The following is a 20,321-nucleotide window of genomic DNA, read 5'->3' on the forward strand; positions in this document are numbered from 1 at the left end:
CTAGCATTGATTGATTTTTCTTTATCCAAAGTAATTAGTACAGTTTGTTGTTGTTGTTGTTGTTGTTGTGGGTGTAATATTTTCAAAGAAAACTCATGCTTCCTAAGCAGACACTAGGAGAATTCAAAGAGTGGTGCTGTTTTGGTAAAATCACTGTGTTTCTGAGTTACTCAAAGAGGTAATTCACATATCAAGACAGAATGAAGATTGCAGTTCCTCAGTAAGGATGCCACGCTAACATGGTTTGCAGAGCGTAGCAAATAATTTAGAATGGCAGCACATTGATTTACAATGACAGACACATCTATCACATGAAGGAAAAGACGTGCTTGTGCAATGCATAAATAACCAAAACGCAACTATCAGATGCTGTGTTGGTGGGTATATAAAGGAAAAAGAACCCCTGTACATGTGGCTCAAATAGTTAACAGAGCTGCAATTGGAGTGCAGCTTTGACAGATACTAGGAAAGTCAGATATGCTAGGCAACAAAAACCTCCTTAACACAGACTGAAGGAGGACTATGGTATGTTTTCTTGCCTGCTTTTAGTATTTACTTTTATAACTAGTGGCAGGGTGCGTGCATGCATGTATGCATGCATGTGTATGTGCAAATGTGTGTGTGTACGTGTGCGTGTGCATGTGTGTGTGTGTGTATGTGTGTGTGTGTGGCACATATATGGAGGCCACAAGTGAGCACTATCTTCCTTGGAATGGGAGCTGTAGGTTGTTGTAAGCCACTCAGTGTGGGCACTGAGATATGAACTCGGGTCCTCCGAAAGAGCGACAAGCACTATTAACCAGAGCCATCTCCTCAGCCCCAAGTACTATGATTTATCTATGTTTCTCATGTTCTCCTGCCTCTAAAGACATGACTGCATCACCATAATAAAAGAGCTTATCTATACACATATTTACATACATAGACAACAAATACACAGCAAATACAAAGAGAATAAAATATCGCTATTCATTCTCAATGAAGAATTTGTCTTCTGAAAGTATTGAAGATGGCCAATCTCTAATAATGTTAAAGATAGTATACATGCACCTATATTTAAAATGTTGTTTCCTATAGATAGTACTGACTGTGGAAACGAATGAAAAATCCTAGGTATGTTTCTGATAAAACATGAAACCAGTTGAAAATGTTTGTTGCAGATTGGCTTCCAGCTGTGTCTCTGTGCCCTCAAGAGTGTGAACCATGCCCCGTCTGTCATTTCCTTTCCATTTCTAACACCATCAGCCAGGAGTTGATTGGATGTGTATTCCTTGGAGGGAAAGTGACACAGTCAATGGCTCAGGGCACAAGCTCTGGGGATAGAGCACACAAATTGACATCCCACCGCTGTTAGCAGTCACCTTATTTCTGATCTTAAGTTTACTATTCTGTAATGTGTACACTAAAAGATACACACACACACACACACATGCACACATGCACACAGTCACACACATACACACATAATTAGGAAACTGTGTTCAGATATATACATATACCACATGTGTGCACTATTGTGTTAATACGTACAGAGCAGCACTTAGTCCAGGGTCTGGCATGTGGTAAATGCTTCTATAAGTGTTGACAATTGTTTTGTTTTGTTTTGTATTATATTTATTTATTTTATGTATATGAGTGCTCTACCTGCAATGTAGGCCTGCAGGCCAGAAGAGGACATCAGATCCTAGTGTAGATGATTGTGAGCCATCATGTGGTTGCTAGGAATTGAACTCAGGACCTCTGGAAGAGCAGACAGTGCTCTTAACCATTGAGCCATCTCTCCCAACCCCAACAATTGTTTTAAGATTTCAAACAAATTTTTTCCAACTAGAAAGCATGGGTTTTCACACTGGATTGGAGTTTCGGATGCCCTTAACCCTTTGCTCAAATATTTTCCTTTTTTATTGTATTTACTTAGTGGGGTATGTATGCATATATGTGCTATGGCACAAGTGTGGAGGTCAAAGGACGTCTTGCTGGAGTCCTTTCTCTCCTCCCACCATGTGGGACCTGACAACGGAACTCAGATTGTCAAGGCTGGCATCAAGTGCGTTCACCTTCTGCGCCACCTCTGCCTGCAACCTTAATATTTTCTTATCTTAAAATCACATTACAATTCACTCAACAGATAATTTATTCTATCCAGAAGGGCTTTGTTTAGTTTTTTGAATGCAGTTTCATTTCCCTGACATCCAAATTTTCAGGAAAGGGGACTAACTCACTGCTACTCCTTCACCACCGCAGAGATTAAAGAAAACAACAGGAGAGAGCAGGCATTCATCAAAGCCCCTCTCAGAAACAAACGCATTTCACTGAAAGAAGTTTGCCTTCCTTCCTGGAAAAGTACAGAACCAGAATTGCATTGAGCCCTTAGGTTGTAAGCAAGCCAAGAATTTCAGATTAAGCCTAGAACGGGGTGGCAAAGCCCTCACCAATCAAGCAAGGAATTCTATGACGCTGAGAACCAGAAGGAAATTGCTCATTGAAGAGAATCTGAGTCCCCAAATCTGAGCCCCAGACTTGCAACTTCCATCTGCACACGGATGCAGACCTTTGAGGCCTCCATGTGTGTCTTCTGCTCATGCGGACCTAGAGGGCCCCCATGTGTGTCATCTGCGCATGCGGATCTAGAGGTCCCCATGTGTGTAGTCTGCTTAGCTGTCACAGGCATGCATCCCCCATCTCCATCTCCACAAGTCCCCTGCCTCAGGCTCAGACTTCTCAAAGCCACGCCTGCCGAGAGTCCCGGTTACAGAGCGGTCCTGTGTGAAAGCGCCACAGAGGAGTGTGAGGGAAACTGACTCAGCCTTCTCCCTGACCAGTCCCCACAGCCCAAGATGGCACACCGCGTCTCAGTCTTGAGATATTAAGGACGCCAACAAAATAAGCTAAATGTAATTAAAATTTGGCCAGCAGAGCCTTAAGAAGCATTTCCCGGCACTATCTTCATTTGGCCTTCCCCAAAACACTTGGAAGCAGACACTGTTGTTCCTATTTAATAAATGAGGTGACAGCTGGAGTCTGGGCCCAACTGAATGACTCTGAACCATCTCCCCTTGCTGCCCTGTCCTCAGATGCATCAAATGCAGCACACACACACAGAGAGCTCCAGCCTTATGCCAGGCCGTGCACTGGAGCTCCCAGTAGACAGAGCGGAGTCCTGAGAACACAGTCCAGTGAGCACATCAAACCCCTGCACCGGCCGTCACAGAAAGGCAGAGGAGAAACGTGTCTGCTGCAGGAAAAGGAGGTGACTCCAAAGCCAGAGCTTGAGAGATAACGAGGGGCCTGGTCGGAGGACAGTGCTCTGTCCTCTGCTCCAAGTGTTCTGGGAAGGCTTTGATTGCTCAGGATACACCTTGAGCAATCTCCATCCTGACAGCCCCAACACTCTGTTCCCAAAGGCTCATGGGAGTCATGTCTTCCCCATTTCACACCACCAGGCAAGTATTTTTAAAGTAATTATCTTTTCCAGATGGATTCGTAATACATGAACAAGTGCTCATGTATAAATGCATTATTTTATATACACATGAATAGAGAAAAAGTTAATATGGATATATGCAGACAGATGAAGAAGATGTTACATTATTGAGTAATTTCTTTTCATGTAGAGCAAAGATTCTCAACCTTCCTAATGCTGTGACCTTTGAATACAGTTCCTTATGTAGTGCTGAACCCAATCATAAAATCATTTTTGCTATTAATTCACAACTGTAATTTTGATACTGTTATGAGTAATAATGTGAATATCTGGTGTGCAGGAGATTTGGTATGTGACCCTGTGAAAAGTTCATTAAACTCCCAAAGGCATCATTACCTACAAGTTGAGAACTGCTGCTGTAGAGCATTACCTAAGCAGTTATTTTCTTCAGATATTCAATTATTTACTTAGGGATAGGGGTTATTGCTCAGTAGTTGGGTGTGTTCAACATACTTGAGGCTATAGAGTCTACCAGGGGGGAAAGGAAGGAAAAAGGGAGATGGGAGGGAAAGAGAAAGAATACAAAGAAGAGAGAGAAATGAAGGAAATAAGGAGGCAGAAAAAGATGGGGAGGAGAGGGGAGGGGAACGGGAAGGGAGGGGAAGGGGAAGGGGGGGAGAGGAGGAGAGGGGAGGGAAAGAAAGGGGAGTGAAGGAGAGGGGAGGGGAGGGGATGGGAGGGGAGGGGAGGAAACGGAGGAAGAAGGCAGGCTTGCAAAGTGGCAACTGAGCACCAGCACTGGAGTAAGCCATCAGCGTCCAGGCACCAAGGCTGTAGCAATAAGCAAGCCCCCCAGCCTGTGGTGCTTGTATCCTGCTGAAGCGCACAGATGAAGTGAGCATAATAAACAAGGTACTCACAGGTTGAATACTGGACACATAATTAAACTCAGCCTCCAGCTCCTTTTCCCCTCTCCAAAGGGAAGCTAGAGCCCAGCCTCGAACCTCACGGCAGGGATTACTAACGTGGCCAGCCTGTGCCCTGAATCTCATCATTACAAATCCAGGTGTGATCCAAAGGGCTCACTATGGAAAACCCAACAGTCCTGTAGCATTAGAAACCCCAGAGGCTTACAGACTTCCCTCAGGAACTAGAGACAAAACCCAAACAACTCTTGTGTTGTTACTGTTATTTCTGTTGTTGACAGTTAGCCTGCCAGTACTGAGATGGAGGAGGGCAGGCTTGGTGAGATCCAGAGCTGGAATCAAGAGTGTAGTTGAGCTGGGTATGCTGGCATGTGCCCTTCATCCCAGCACTTGGGAGGCAGAGACAAGCAGTTCTGAGTTCCAGGCCAGCCAGAGCTACATAATGAGATCCTCTCCAGAGAGGCAGGGATAGGTTAGCTTTGGACATGTGGAATTGAAATGTTGACTTTGACAGCCAAGCAGAGATGTCAAGGAAGAGATAAATAAGGAATAACCAGGGGTGGCCCTTGTAAAGAGATCTGGGATGCCAACATAATTTGAGAGTCATCAGCATGTTAACAATACTCAAAATCAGGAGAGAAGGTAAAATCACTCAGGAAGTTGGGATTAAAAAGAAAAATGGTCCAGGTCTACCTGAGTCCCAAAGCCAAGCAGCATTTGGAGTTATCCCTACCTATGCTGTTTTCCCACTCTGATAGAAAAAATAAAATAAAAAAATAAACATTTGTCCCAATTGAACCAGGTTCAATTCAACCCTCCCAAACACAATGCATCATTGGACCACAGGCGGAGGACCCTACTGTGCACACTAGGCTTAAACCAGCAACACCCGTGGAATCTGTCACTGTCTAAAACAGACAAAATAGGAAAGTGTAATGTAGAAGAAGTTATTTTTCTATTACATTTATATGCATGTATGAGATAGTGTGTGTGCTAAAGTGTGTGCTTGAGTGTACGTGTATGTACATGAACGAATGAGTGGATGTGAATGAGGAGTGTGTGTGCAGGAGTGAACATGTGTGTGCACATGTATATGCATGAGTGTGGGCATATGTGCAAGAGTGTCAGAGAGTGCAGGTGTATAAATGTGAATGTATATATTTATAAATAAACCTGTTACATTTTTCTGGGCTAAAAAGCGAAGCCCTGTCCATCCCTTAAAACCGCATGACTGTTCTCCCTTTACAAGTTTACCCTCCCTCGCACTTATTTTTCCTATGTCCATGCCTTCCAAGCTCAAGTGGATGGAGAGCTGATTCCTGAGCCCTCTTCCCTGCTTCAATTGTTTGGCCAAGCATAAACTTTCCTTCAATGTAGACGGAGTTTTGTACCATTCACTGGTTCTGAGAATGAAAAAGAATGAAGTCTGGGGCCAAAACTGGTCTAATACCTTAATCATGACTAATAATCACAATAATAATAATTAAACTTTTCCTTTAAAATAATTTTTAAAAAATTTTAAACCTTTAGCCACCAAGATGGCTCAGCATTTGCCACTGACCCTGACAACATGAATCCCCATGGCTGAAGAGGAAACCTGACTCCTGAAAGACATGCAAGTTGTCCTCTGAACTCCACATGCTTGCCAAGCCCTCTGCGATTACAGACAGACAGACACACACAGACAGACAGACACACACACACACTCACACATTTTTATTTAAAAATGTTTTTCATATACTATATTTTGGGCAGGTTTCCCCCCTCTCCCCCGCCAACAACTCTTCTCAGCTCCTCCCTCACTTCCTTACTCACCCCCAACTTCATGTTCTGTCTCTCTCACAAAGAATTAAAATTAAATATATATATTAAAGAAAAAACTTGCTCATTATTGAAGGAAAATTATTTTGCTTATTCAAGTTTCAAGAATGGATGCGAAATTACTGTAAGCCAAATAGATGAGCAAGCTTTATGGGTATGGCCACTTAGGACCAATACTGCTAGGATGAGACTCGGTAAAAGCCATCCCACGTCATCCCAAGTCATCCCACGTCATCCCACGTCATCCCAAGTCATCCCACGTCATCCCAAGTCATCCCAAGTCATCCCACGTCATCCCACGTCATCCCAAGTCATCCCAAGCCATCCCACGTCATCCCAAGTCATCCCAAGTCATCCCATGTCATCCCAAGTCATCCCAAGTCATCCCACGTCATCCCAAGTCATCCCAAGTCATCCCAAGTGGGACAGGAAGTAATAATACAACAGTGAACATCTGAGCTCTCGTTACATGCAGCCCTCAACTGAGAGCTAAAAGTTATTAAAGACAGGTATCCTTTTTTTTTTTTCTTATGACAGGGCTTTGCTATGTAGCTCAGGCTGGCTTCAAACCCTTAGTCCTGAGGCCTAGGATTACAGGCATACACAACCAAACCCACTCAGAATGTTATTTTGTTTCGAAATATGTTTGGCATGTATCAGCTAAGAACGCTGAGCAGCAAAGCCCATTACTATTGCTGTGCTGCACGTGAGGGAACCGAGACCTCCCTACAGGCCCTAGCTCATTTACAGAGGCAACAAGAGCACATGACTGGTGACAATCCTGAGCTTTTACGACAGCTCTGTCTAAAGATGCTTCAGTAACAGGTTCAGGGTGTGGAGGAGAGGTCCGAGGGGGCTGGGGGGGCATGGGGGCGGGGTATCAGAGCCACTGATGCAGGTGTGCATGCCTTCCAGCCGAGCAGCTTCCCTCATGTGGGATTTTCTGCTACAAGTAACTGGGTAAAATGCACTCCAAGTAATTGGGAACCCATGGAGGTTCCTGGCTTTCCCAGCCTGCAGGAACAGGAACAGGCAATTCTTAAAAGCCAGCTGTGGTGGTGCACATCTCTGACTACAGCCTGGGCCACATGAGACCTCATCTGTCTGTCTGTCTGTCTGTCTGTCTGTTTTTCTTTCTTTCTGTTTGTCTGTCTTTGTTTTTTTTTTCCTCTTTCCTTTTTTTCCCCCCCTCTTGCTTTTCTTCTTTCTTTATTTCTTCTTGAGACAGTTTCATTATGTGGCCTTAGGTAGCCTAAAACTCATAGAAATCTTCCTGCCTCTGCCTCCCAGGTGCTGGGATCAAGGGCATGTGCTTAAGATCTTAGAAAGAAAGAAAGAGGGAAAAACAATATTCAACATCAAGTTCATTTCGTTTTAGTCTTGTCTCCCTTTCTAGTTCCAGCCCTTGAAGACTGTCTGATTAGAGGTCCCTCTCCTCCCCTACTCTGTTCCAGAAAGTGTCTTTTCTCTCACCAAATGACAAAAATATCAGAATGTCTAGATATCAGGACATCGGACCATAAATTAAAATCTCACTTATTAGTGATCTACTATTTATAGAGATAATGTTTTATAGTTATGAATTCTTTATTCCTCATTTGTTCTGGTAATAAGAGCTATTTGTTCGGCGTCTGTCAGGAATTGGGCATTTACTAATGTTCCTGTTTAGTCCTCACAGCATTCAGCGTCATGGTCGCTATAGTCCCCTACGGAAACTCTGAGAATTCAAAACCATCCCAGTTTGCACAATGGCAGAGCTGTGACAAGTTCCCAGGGTCTGGGACTCCTGAATGCAGGTACTTTAGACACGCGCACGCGCGCGCGCGCACACACACACACACACACACACACACACACACACACACACACTTCTTCTAATACACTGCATGGCAAGCAGTATCTCCACACTCCAAGAAGAGTTCATAAACGTCTGTTCACCACAGACGTCAGCACAGCAGTCAGCAGCAGCCCTTCAGATAATAGCGGCCTCCCACCCATCTTATTAAACCAAATCCATTATCATCTTTTGAGCCACTATGTACTCTGTACCCTGATATAGCGATAGTCTCGGGGGTTGTTGGCATGCACGGAGAGCTTTGCCTCTGTGATAAAAGGCCCAGTGCTAGTGTACTTTTGCAATTTTCTTAGATTTGTTTATTTTACTATTTTGTGTGTATTAGTGTTTTTCCTACATGTTTGTCTGTGCATCGTATGCCTGTCTGGTGCCCTCAGAAGTCAGGAAAGGGCACTGGATACCCTGGGACTGGAATTGCAGACTGTTGTGAGCCATCACCATGTGGTTGCTGGGAATGGAACCTGGGTCCTCTGCAAGAGCAACAAGTGCTCTTCATTACTGACCCAACTCTCCAGCCCCAGATTTCATTTTTTTTATTTTATTAATTTATTCATATTACATCTCAATGGTTATCCCCTCCCTTGTATCCTCCCATTCCTCCCTTCCTCCCATTTTCCCCTTACTCCCCTACCCTATGACTGTGACTGAGGGGGACTTCCTCCCCTTGTATATGTTCATAGGGTATCAAGTCTCTTCTTGGTAGCCTGCTATCCTTCCTCTGAGTGCCACCAAGTCTCCCCATTCAGGGGACGTGGTCAAATATGAGGCACCAGAGTACGTTGACCTCATGAGGCTGAGAAGCTTCTGTAAGGCAGGAGACACCGTCAAGAGAACAAAGTGACAGCCTACAGACTGGGAAAAGATCTTCACCAACCCTACATCTGACAAAGGTCTAATATCCAAAACATATAAGGAACTCAAGAAATTAAACACCACCAAACCAAATAACCCAACTGAGAAATGAGGCTTGGAACTAAACAGAGAATTCTCAACAGAGAAATATCAAATGGCTGAGAAACACTCATTTTATTTTTTAATTCATGTCTGTTTTTATCATTTCCTGCCTCCTATCAAACTGTTAGACTGTAAGCTGCCATGTGTGTTACCCAGATGTCGCCGTGCCCACCTGTAGAGGGCACTATTGACATTCAGAGCTGGATAATTCTCGGTTCTCATACTAGCACGCTATAGTTTGAGTAAGAAACGTCCCGCACCAGCTCTTGTGTTCAACACTTGGCCTGGGAGTATGACTATATTGGAAGGTTCTGGAAGCTTCAAGAGGAAGTAGGTTCTAAATGCTGTCTCTAGTGCCCAGTCCCTTCCTCTCTGCTTCCTAGCCACCATGAGATGAAGAGGCCCCTCCTCCAACATCACCAAGACCTTGTCCCCAAGCACATGACCCAAAGAGACCATGGAGTGAACTCTCCTAAAGTGTTAGCAAAATAACCCTTTGTTCCTGTAGGCTTTGTGAAGTACCAAGTCACCACAGCAATTTAATTTTTTGTTCAGAAATGAATGGTCACTGCAAAGTTAGTGATGCGTCATGTGCTGCACCCTGTGAGCTGCACACAGATGGCCTATCGTTGACTCTTTGCACAGATGCCTTTATCAGGTTCCTGCTCTAAGGACACACGTGGAGCCAATGGAGTGATGGTCTCCCCATTAAGAAACGTGCTGCAGAAACCTTTCTGGACTAAGCACATCGCCACCAGTGAGAGTGGAAGAGAGAGGTCACCAATGGACCAAAGCCAAGATGATGGTTCCTGAAAGGCCTCAGTCCAAGGTCCAGTTGGCATCCTCATTTTTTTTTAAGTAAACAAACAAGTCTACAAATTCTTTGTCTTTTTTTTTTTAAGATTTATTTATTTATTTATTTATTTATTACGTACACAGTGCTCTGCCTGCATGTACATCTGTAGGCCAGGGGAGGGCATCAGATCACATTATAGATGGCTGTGAGCCACCATGTGGTTGCTGGGAATTGAACTCACGACCTCTGGGAGAGCAATCAGTGCTCTTAACCGCTGAGCCATCTCTCCAACCCCGGCATCCTCATTTTATGCTCCAAAACTACAAGTGGACAGATGAGCAATGGAGATTGTACAGAAACAGAGCTGCAGTCATCAGGCTGTTAGGGGCAACTAACCATTGTATCAGCTGTTCCTCCAGGTCATTCTGTTTCAGGTAGCAAGTGAAGTCATGCTTGGCAAACAGGCAGTGCTGTAAGTAAATCACTAAACAAATCAGTAGCTAATAACCAGTCTTTTCTGCCTTATTCTACTTCACTTGTGCCATCCTTGACAGCAGCAGCCTGGACAAATTGAATTCCCTCATATGGTTCATATGAGAGGGAAATCAATTTGTCCTGCTCTTCAAATACCATCTTGTTGAAATAAACAAAAACCACCAGGGATCATTGAAATGTGCAACTGATGGCACTATTTGGTTGTCTGGGATTGTTGATTGAAAAAATAAATCATTATCAATGATTCTGATAGATTTGCTGAGTCATTAGGACACCTACGTCTTCCACTTCAAGATAACATGGCAGTTGCTTCTTCAAATGGCTAAGCCTGTAATCCCAGCACTTGGGAGGCAGAGGCAGGTGGATCAATGTGAGTTCAAGCCCAGCCTGGTCTACAAAATGCACCCAGGACAGCCAAGGCTACACAGAGAACCCCTGTCTTTAAAAAATAAAATAAAATAAAATAAAATAAAAAACAAAACAACAAAAAAAAAACAAGTGGCTAAGCCAAGTAAAAAATCCACCAGCACTGTATTAGAAATATAGTTACTGTTTACCCAGAAGGGTATTGCATTACACTACTGATACTTAGAAATACATATTACATTATTATCAAATTATTAATTATTAAACATTGTACTGATAAATTATTACAGTATGTGGGTGAATTTTACCTTCCAAAGTAGTTTGCTGATAGACATGGTTCCATGCTCTCTGGTTGTCCGTAGACCACTGGGTTATGCACAAGATCCCCAAAGGTATCCAGTGACGGGAGTGCCTGTTTCAACAGCGCCACCGTGTGGCAGGATCAACAGTGACAACCCAAAATCAAGAGCACTGTGCCTTTAGTTTCCGCAGCTGGCAGTCGGTGATATCCATGAATCACGGGAGTTTCTTTCTGAAGAAACTGTGGAGTTGTCATCAAAAAAAAAAAGGCGGGGGCGACAGCAGAAAAGGGAAAATACATTCTCACTGTCAATGATAGGAGATCATGAAACGAGTTAAGTTAAATATTGAAAGCGTATCTCAAGCTACAGGATAAATAATGCTGCAGCCTTTTGCATCCTGCACGATTTAGAAATGTGATGGACTCTACATCTGTCATTTCATTTACTCATAGGCAATCCACGGCCTAAATTTCACAAAATTCCTACTCAAAACCGACCATGGTGGTGCATACCTTTAATCCCATGACTTGGAAGGCAGAGGCAGGTGGACAGCCTGGGCTACATAGTGAGTTCCAGGATAGCCAGGATTACATAGAGATCATATTTCAATAACAACAGTAATAATAATAGTAATAAATAATTTTTAAAACACAAATAACCTATTCGTTTTCTCCGCCAGCTTCTCAGCAGATCTGATTTTTTAAAGTCCAAAGTATAACAATAAATAATATTATTCTTACTACTAAATGCTTGTCTAACTTCCTGGGCACAATGGTCAACTTGATTTAATTTTTCTTTGCAAATCAAAATAGAGCTTTATAAAAACACAGTTGTTAGATGAAGCATATGTGGCCCATCTATCTATCCCCAAATGATTGTGAGGGTAGAGTTGGCAGAGAGTCAGATGCAAAGAGGCATGCCTGTAATCTCAGCACTTAGTGATAGGATACAGGAAGGTCAAGAGTTCAAGACCAGCCTCTACCACTTAATGAATTCAAAGACCACTTGGACTACATGAAATGCTCTCTCAAAAAAAAAAGATTATACATAGTATCATATACATAACAATATTAATATATTAAATATGTATGAGTGTTACAATATAACTGAAGGTAAAGAAACCTGGAGGTATTGACACCTCTTAATTCTCGCACTTTGGTCCCCTGTCCTTTGGAGGGATAGGAAGTGTATCTGAGATTGTATAGACATACCCAAAGTAGGTCATGGGAAGCTGTAGGGACACTCTAAAAGAATGCTTTCTCTATTTTTCCCATAAGAACATTATGAACTTAGAATGAAACCAGTGTCCACAAGTCTTTACAAATAAAATCTTAGTGAAATCAGACCTTGCTACAGGGTGGCTGATGAAATCAGGCACCAGAAAGTGGAGGTAAAAAGAATAGGAGAGGAATGGTTTCTCCAAAAATTAATTGGAAGAAAAGTTAAAACAGTAACAGTGAGGACAGAAAAGTAATAATATAACAGAAGAAAGGGGGGAAAGGTGCAAAAAAAAGTAGACATTGATGTGTATCGGTTAGTTCTTGCCATGTAACAAAATACCCTGAAACTCAGTGGCCCAATACAGCAGCTACTTATGATCACTCACCTCTGCAGACCTCAGCTGACCTAGGCTGGAGCTGGCCTGGGGGCTTTGCTTCTCCCTACAGATCTACAGGTCAACTGAGAGGACTTTGCCCTACATCTCTGGACTTTTCCTGAAGCCAGAATTGAGTTCTTATCCACTAAGGTGGGAGCCCAGAGATAATACTGTGCAGGAATGACAATGAGTCGATTATTTAAAGGAGAGAATTAACACTCAGAGAACTGAAGATTGGAGCAATCAACCTACCGTAGGTCTAATTTGAAGGTGTTTTGTTAAGTGAAACAAGCCAGGGGGGGTTGGAGAGATGGCTCAGAGGTTAAGAGCACTGTCTGTTCTTCCAAAGGTCCTGAGTTGAATTCCCAGCAAACACACGGTGGCTCACAACCATCTATAATGAGATCTAGTACCCTCTTGTGGCCTGCTGGCTCACTAATGGGCTGAATACTGTATAACAAATAAACAAACAAATCTTTATTTAAAAAAAAAAAAAAGGAAAGAAAGAAAGAAACAAGCCAGCCATATGAGGTTCCTAGATGTCAAATTCATTGAGGCAAAGGAAGATAATGGTTTCCGAGGGCAGGGAGAAAGTATGGACAATTAATGTTTAAGGAATGTGGGATTTCAGTTGGTAAACATAAAGGCATTCTGGGAAGCATGAGGGTGATGGTTGTGGTGTACTTAACATCCCTGGGTGCCCCACTCGGTGGGGAACAGTGCTTACTGCCAAATCTGACCACCTGGGTCCAATCCCCAGCGTCTACTCAGTGGAACTGACCAGTTGTCCCCTGGCCTGCACAGGCGGGACATGGCATGCATGTGCACTCACACTCTAAATAAATAGCAAAGGAGCAAATAAAGAAATAAATGGTAACAAAAAGGTTTTAATGGGCTGGAGAGATGGTTCAGCGGGTATAAGCTCTTGCCTCTGATCCTGGAACCTGAGTTCCAGCCCAGAACTCACATGGTAGGAGAGGGCTGATTGCTGCAAGCTGTCCTCTGACCTCCATAAGCAAGTCAGATGCACTTGTGCGTGGGCATGCACACACACACACACACACACACACACACACACACACACACAAACACACACACACACTAAATACACAAACATAATTTTAATGATTAAAATGTTGAAGCTTGTGTTAAATTCTATAATAATGGGGTAGAGGGAGGAGAAAAGACAGACGGCTATTCGAACTTGATAAAAGCTGTAGAAAGCTCCTAGCCTGGAACCTGGGTGCCTGAGGAGTTGGGACTCAGGGGAAAATGGCTTTTGTATATAAAGGGAGTTTCCTATGAGGGCCCAGAGCTAATCAACTGCCCCTCCCAGTCTGGGGCCAGTGGGAGTAGCTCAGCTGGAGATGAAGGGCAGCCCAGTTGAGTGCATGAAGGTATCATTTGTGTAAGTGGATAAAACGCTAAACAATGCTCTATGTTGCTATAGGAACACACATATTTATGTAAACACACAGGAATCTGGAAGCAATGCTCCTCCCTGCAGCTGTCTTTTTGGAAAGACATTAGACTAATACAGGAGATTGTTAGCTTGATCAGAATGCTTTCCTTAATAATACCAACAATATGTTTGGCTGTTTGTATGACCTAAAGTTAAATGAGAAAAGGTTTGTGTGCTAGCTTCCTTGCCTCTACTAAGTATGCTAGCAGACATGGCAGTGTCTGCAGATGAGCTCCATTCTGTTTGCAATGGGCAGTGGTTAATGCTGAGATTCCTAACTGATCAGAGGCTGAGAATACGTGACTCTTGAGCACTCAGCCCTAAATGAACATCTGTATCACCCTCATGGAACATTAAGGAGGAAGGAGCAGAAAAAATGTAAGAACCAAGCCAGGCGTGGTGGCACACATCTGTAAATCCAACACTCAGGGAAACAGAGGCAGATAGATCTTTTGGTTGGTTGGTTGGTTGGTTGGTTTTGGTTTCTTGAGACAGGGTTTCTCTGTGTGTATCCCTGGCTATACTGAACTCACTTTATACACCAGGCTGGCCTTGAACTCACAGGGATCCACCTGTCTCTGCCTCCCAAGTACTGGGATTAAAGGTGTCCTCCACCAAGCTCAGCTAGCAGGCAGATCTTTGTGAGTTCGAGGCCAGCCTGTTCTACATAGTCAGTTCCTGACTAGCCAGAGATACATAGTGAAACCCTATCTTAAAAAAATAAAAGGAAGTTTAAATGTAAAAATTAAAAAAAAAATGGAAAGAATATGAAATTGTGAAAAAAGAAAACTTCTTTAACAGTAGAGTCTGTTTTGTTTGATTAAACAGAACTGTTTTGGTTCGATTCTTTCAGTTCCATACTCTTGTTTAAATAAATGTGTGTTTCAGATGAGACTGGAGAGGTGGCTCATCCACTCAGAGCACTCACTGCTCTTGGTTAGGTTTTCTGTACCCCCGTGGGGACTTACAACACTCCCTAACTCCAGTTTCAGGAGATCCAATGCCCTCTTCTGGTCTCAAAGACAGTGCTGGGTGGTACACATACATGCGTGTGCAGGCAAAACACTCATACACATAAAGGAAAAATAATAAATGCCCCTTCTAATGTTTCTCAGGGCTACTGCCTTGGCATGTCCACAGGAGGCTTGTGAGAAATTGTTGTGCTGCTCAGCCCATCCCACCCACACCTGCTCCCTGCCCTCAGAGGGCTGGGCTCCTTGGACCACAGCCTGCCTTCATGCACTGACCAGCAGCTTGGCTCAGGTCTCTGGGACCCTCCCTTGGTTTTCTCTGCAATGCTTTGGGAGAAAAGTGTGTAGCCAGGAGGCAAGGAAGCTTCTCATGTGGCCCAGTCACTGGCTCATGGTTACACTTGTTTTCCTCAAATCTCTGTGCTTCTGTTTCATTTATGCAATAGTGTTTAAAAAAAAAAAAAAAACAAAACCTTAATGTGTAGAAATGGCTGCTATTGTAAAGTTGCTGCATTTAAAAATAATAGGAACTATTTTAATTTTGAAAAGCACAGAAGATCAGCTGGGAAAGGAAGGCAGGATGGTTTAACTCCTGCTTCTCCAACCTACTTGTAAAGTCTTGCGGCCTATCACTATTGTACATATCACAAAATGGAATCTTGCCTACAGCATCTTCCCTGGTTCTCTATGCTGTAGAATGCCTGTCCCAGCAGATGGCAGGAGAGAACTGAGATAGCGGGGAAACAGCCCAGGCATTTCAGCCAATCTGTGCTGTGAACAGAGAACTTCTTATTATAGTGTATAATCCAAAACAGCCCTGCATAGTAACGTCACAGACTTACTGATTGTGGAAACTCATTTTGACTTTCAGGTCTCAGAGTAGACTCTATTTCCTTTGGGAAACTACCTCTGAGAGTACATGAAAGATTGAGTTGGTGTTTGTTTTGTTTTTTCAGTGTGTGTGTGTGTGTGTGTGTGTGTGTGTGTGTACACAAGCACGCAAAGGAGTGGTGGAGTGGAGGAAGGGTGGAGGACACCATGCAAGAGCCAGTTCTCTACTCGTGAATTCAACAAGTTACATTTACCTGCACAGAATCAAGCCAGTCACTAATCACAACATGGATCCATGGGTACGGTGGGCCCGTGCTCCACCTCTAGTGAAGGAGCTATCGGCCACTGAGGGCTGCTGTGGAAAGAGAAGCCACTTTTCTTCTGGCCCGTAATTGGTTGTCCATATGCATGCAGACAGTGCTAACTGGACTCAGTTGATAAGAAAGAAAGAAAGAAAGAAAGAAAGAAAGAAAGAAACATAAAGGTGGGAAGGACACATGCTGGGACCTGTGAAGAAAAGGGGAGGAGGAAAGAGGGTTGATATTATCGGATACATCATCTATATTATGAAATTGTCAGAGAACGAATAAAATATTTTAAAATAAAACTACCATCTCTGGATAGTGCCCCCTGCTATCTTTATCTGTATGGAAGACACTTGAGAGGTTACGTCACCATCTGGCTTGAAAGACTTGGCTGGGCTCTGGGCACAGTCAGGAAGGAAGAGGAGGAGATGCAGAGGCTGTAGCAGCCACAGCCCTGTCTGCAGATTAGAGGATGTGGCTTCCTCACATGGGCTCCCTCAGCAGACAGGCTGCATTGGCTTCCCAGGCAGGGCCACAGGCTGTCTCTGCCTCCTGGAGCCCTCAGAGTCACCTACAAACACAAACTAACACTGGGGGTGCGGGGAGCCTCCTGTGAGGACCTCAGGAGGTCACAGATGGAGAGAGAGCAGGCACGAATTGACTTCTACACAATGGCACAAGTGCAGGGAGATGTCATCTTTTAGGATAACTGTTAATCCGGTTATTTTCTTTCTAATAATATAAACAACATATAGTCATTGAGAAAATTCTGGAAACACAGAGAAAAATAATAATAAAACTGAGAGCATGTTATTCTGTTACTCAGAAAGCAATAAACAGTGAAAACACTTGAACTCTGGCCATGGGGTGCACTTACGAAATTTGTGTGAGTTTTCAAAAATTACTTCATCCCCAGAGTTTACTTTAGCTCTGTCATCAATAATTTGATCACCCAGTCTGTGTCTAAAATCCAATTATGTCTTCATTTCAGTTCCCCAGGTGGTTAGTTAGTAATAAATTCATATCATACCTAATAAGAAAAAATATTTCAAATAGTTTCACACTTGGATGGATGTCCTGGGATCGGGGTTGGGGAACACTGCTGTCAACATTAACTTGTCTTAATTAGTGGAAAGCATCACTTAGCTTCTAGAGATGTCATTTCCTCATCAATAGAGTGATGGAGCTCATCTGCAAGGAGACATTTAGATTCTGAAAGGCGGTTCTGCTCCTCGTTTACTCTGTCTGGCACAACTGCTATAAACTGAGGCTGTTCCAGGAACGTCGGGACGTGCTCACTCCACCCATCTGAAAAAGATCTGAACCAGATGACCTCAGCAATTTCTTCCAGCCTTGTGTTCTCTCGCCCTATAATGGAAACAGGGGTAAGAGAACAGGTGGCTCTGTTTAAACTCACTCTCTGTTCAGATACATAAAAATGCTGTCTCTCCTCTGGTATGGCTTCATTTTCCATGCTCTATGCCATGGTGAAATCACTCAGAAGAACTTTCATGTGGAAGAAAAGGAACAGATGGCTGGAGTTCTTGTCTGGTCCCCACGTGGACGATCACAAACCATGTAATCTGCTCATCGTGTTTGTTGGAAGGAGGACCCAGAGTTGTTGGAGCTTCTGGTGTTGGAATCTATGCCCAATAAATTCACTGAGGTGAAGCTCTCTCAGCCCTCACTGTGAGAGAGCCGTGATCTCTGGGGCCCAGACACTGTTGGAAACTGTTAAATTCATTCGCCCATTATGATGAGTCAATATGAGGTGGGGGAAAAAAAAATAAAAGAGGCACTAGAAGAAAAAAATTAATAAATTAAAGACCAGGACATAATAAAGACGGCTAGAAACAGATCTACCATGTATGACTGACAACTTGGAGACCTGTAAATGTGCCTCAGGAAAGAAATCACACCTTAAAACATAGCACCAGGGGTGTGCAAAACAGTGGTAAAACACTTGCCTGCCAAACGTGGACCTAGGTCAAATTCCCAGCACTACTAGAAAAGTAAATTTTAGCTTGGGAGTGGTGGCTCACATCTGTAGTCACAGCCCTTCGGAAGTAGAGAGGGCAGAATCAGGATTTCAAAGACATCCTCTGCTACACAGAGCGTTTAAGGTCAACCTGACTCCTGATACCCTGTCTCATCCTCCCTAAGGATCCGTGGACAGTTCAAGGTTACAAGAGGAGAAACAGTCTGAACTCACTTCCCAGTTTGAAAAACCTACCAATCCCTTAGCTCAAAATTCCACCAATCCCTGGGCTTTGCTTGAAATACCACCAATCCTCACCCTGGAAAACTCCACCCCACCCTACCCCACTCCCCAAGAAACCCTATATAAAGTCTGCCTCCTGCTCAGTTCCTGCTGCTTCTAAGTTGAGCAGAGGCAGCCACCCTCGTGTGTTTCGACCAATGAATCTCTCGTGTGAGGTTTGCTGTGCAACGGGGCTCCCAACTGCTAGGACACATTTTCCTTCAGAGCTGTAACACCTCACTGGAAAAGCCTTTCCTCTCAGAGCTGTAACACTTAGAGACATTTTCTTCTGTGGTGTAGGCATGGAGAAGATGCTCGAGCTCCTGTAAATAAACCCCCAGAGCACGTGGTGTAGTGCTTTTCTACAAGATTACAGCCATCCATCTTGAAAGGAAGCTCCTTAAAGCACTATTCTAGGTAAGGTGAAACAGCAGGATATTTTAAGGCAGGATGTTTACAGGGAGGTACAACAACAGGCCTATAGAAGTCTACCTGCAGGGAAGTGCCTTCTACTTCGGAGGCAAACAACTCAGAATAGCTTCAGGAAGTCCTTAAAACTGACCTGCTGCACTACACACCTCCTCAAGCGTATATAAGCTGTAAAACCTGCTGAGGGACACTTAGCTGACTAGAAGAGGCTCAGACCACCCAATCTACCTCAAAGAAACAGAGATCGGTCAAGCCTGGAAGAAGCTGAATCCAGCTAAGATGCCTGGAAGAGGCTCACCCCAACTGAGCTACTTTGAAAGGACACTCTCCAACCTACTGAGCTGCCATGCCTCTGGGCTGTGCCGTGTGCTCCAAGTTCCCAGATTCCCATGAGCTGGCAGCCATGCTGGGTGGTCCTTGGTGGTGTCATTGTCTTTGGGTCATTTCTGATCCTGTAAGTAACACGTCATTGATATCTCTGTAAGTAACTCCAATAAAAGTCATTGATTCACCAAGTTGGACTTTAGTGGTATTCTTATTTTCGTCCACCATCAGTTTCCTATCTAGAGTGAGTAGACATATGCTCATGTCTCCCCCAGGAATAGTGTCTCACAACGCGCGCGCGCACACACACACACACACACACACACACACACACACACACACACACGTTCTTCTATGTAATTGTAGTGAAACTTATGGATTTTTTTTAAAAGACATGAGTGTAGAAGGGGCTATTGAGAAGAGAAAGAGGAGAATCAATGAGAGAGGCAAGAGAAGGTAATCAAAATATTTAATTTTTTATTAGATGTACTTATTTTATTTTACACCTGAGTGTTCTGCATGCATATATGTATGTGGATGCTTGGTTCTCAAGATGGTCAGAAGAGAGCTTCAGATCCCCTGAACCTGAAGTTAAAATAGTGGTGAACCACCTTGTGAATTGCTGGACACCAAACTCAGGTCCTCTCTAAGAGCAATCAGTGATCTTAATCACTGAACCATCTCTCCAGCCCCAAAGTATGTGTGTATATACATAAATACAATGATGAGCTACATTGTGACATAGTTATGTATAATTAACATATACTAACAAAAACATTAAAATAGATAAATAAAAGTTCAGGCACAGATAAGAATGCTGCCAACAAAAATTAATCAACTAGTTTAGGGGAAACAAACTAATACAAGGTGTAATTTAATTTTGCTGCCATAATTTGGCAGCAGTTAAGAGTCTAATAATACTAAATGTTTGTGAAAAGGTAAGACCAAGAAGCCGTTCTTGACTCTGGTGAAGGTGTAACTGGAGTCAGCAGCTGAAATGAGCAGTGTGGCTCAGTCCTACTGAAATGGCTTGCTCCAAACTCAGAAATGTACATGGAGGGTTGTGAAATGGCTTCACATGGAAGTCTCACGAGCTACGTTTATTGCAGCATTGGCTTTAAGAAAATCTTTGTGTCATTTAGGCAAAACTAAATTATATAAGGAGGTCATCTCTGATACTTTAAAATAAGTTACCTTAAAATT

This window comes from Acomys russatus, chromosome 7 (genome assembly GCF_903995435.1).
Source record: "Acomys russatus chromosome 7, mAcoRus1.1, whole genome shotgun sequence".
Lineage (NCBI taxonomy): Eukaryota > Metazoa > Chordata > Mammalia > Rodentia > Muridae > Acomys > Acomys russatus.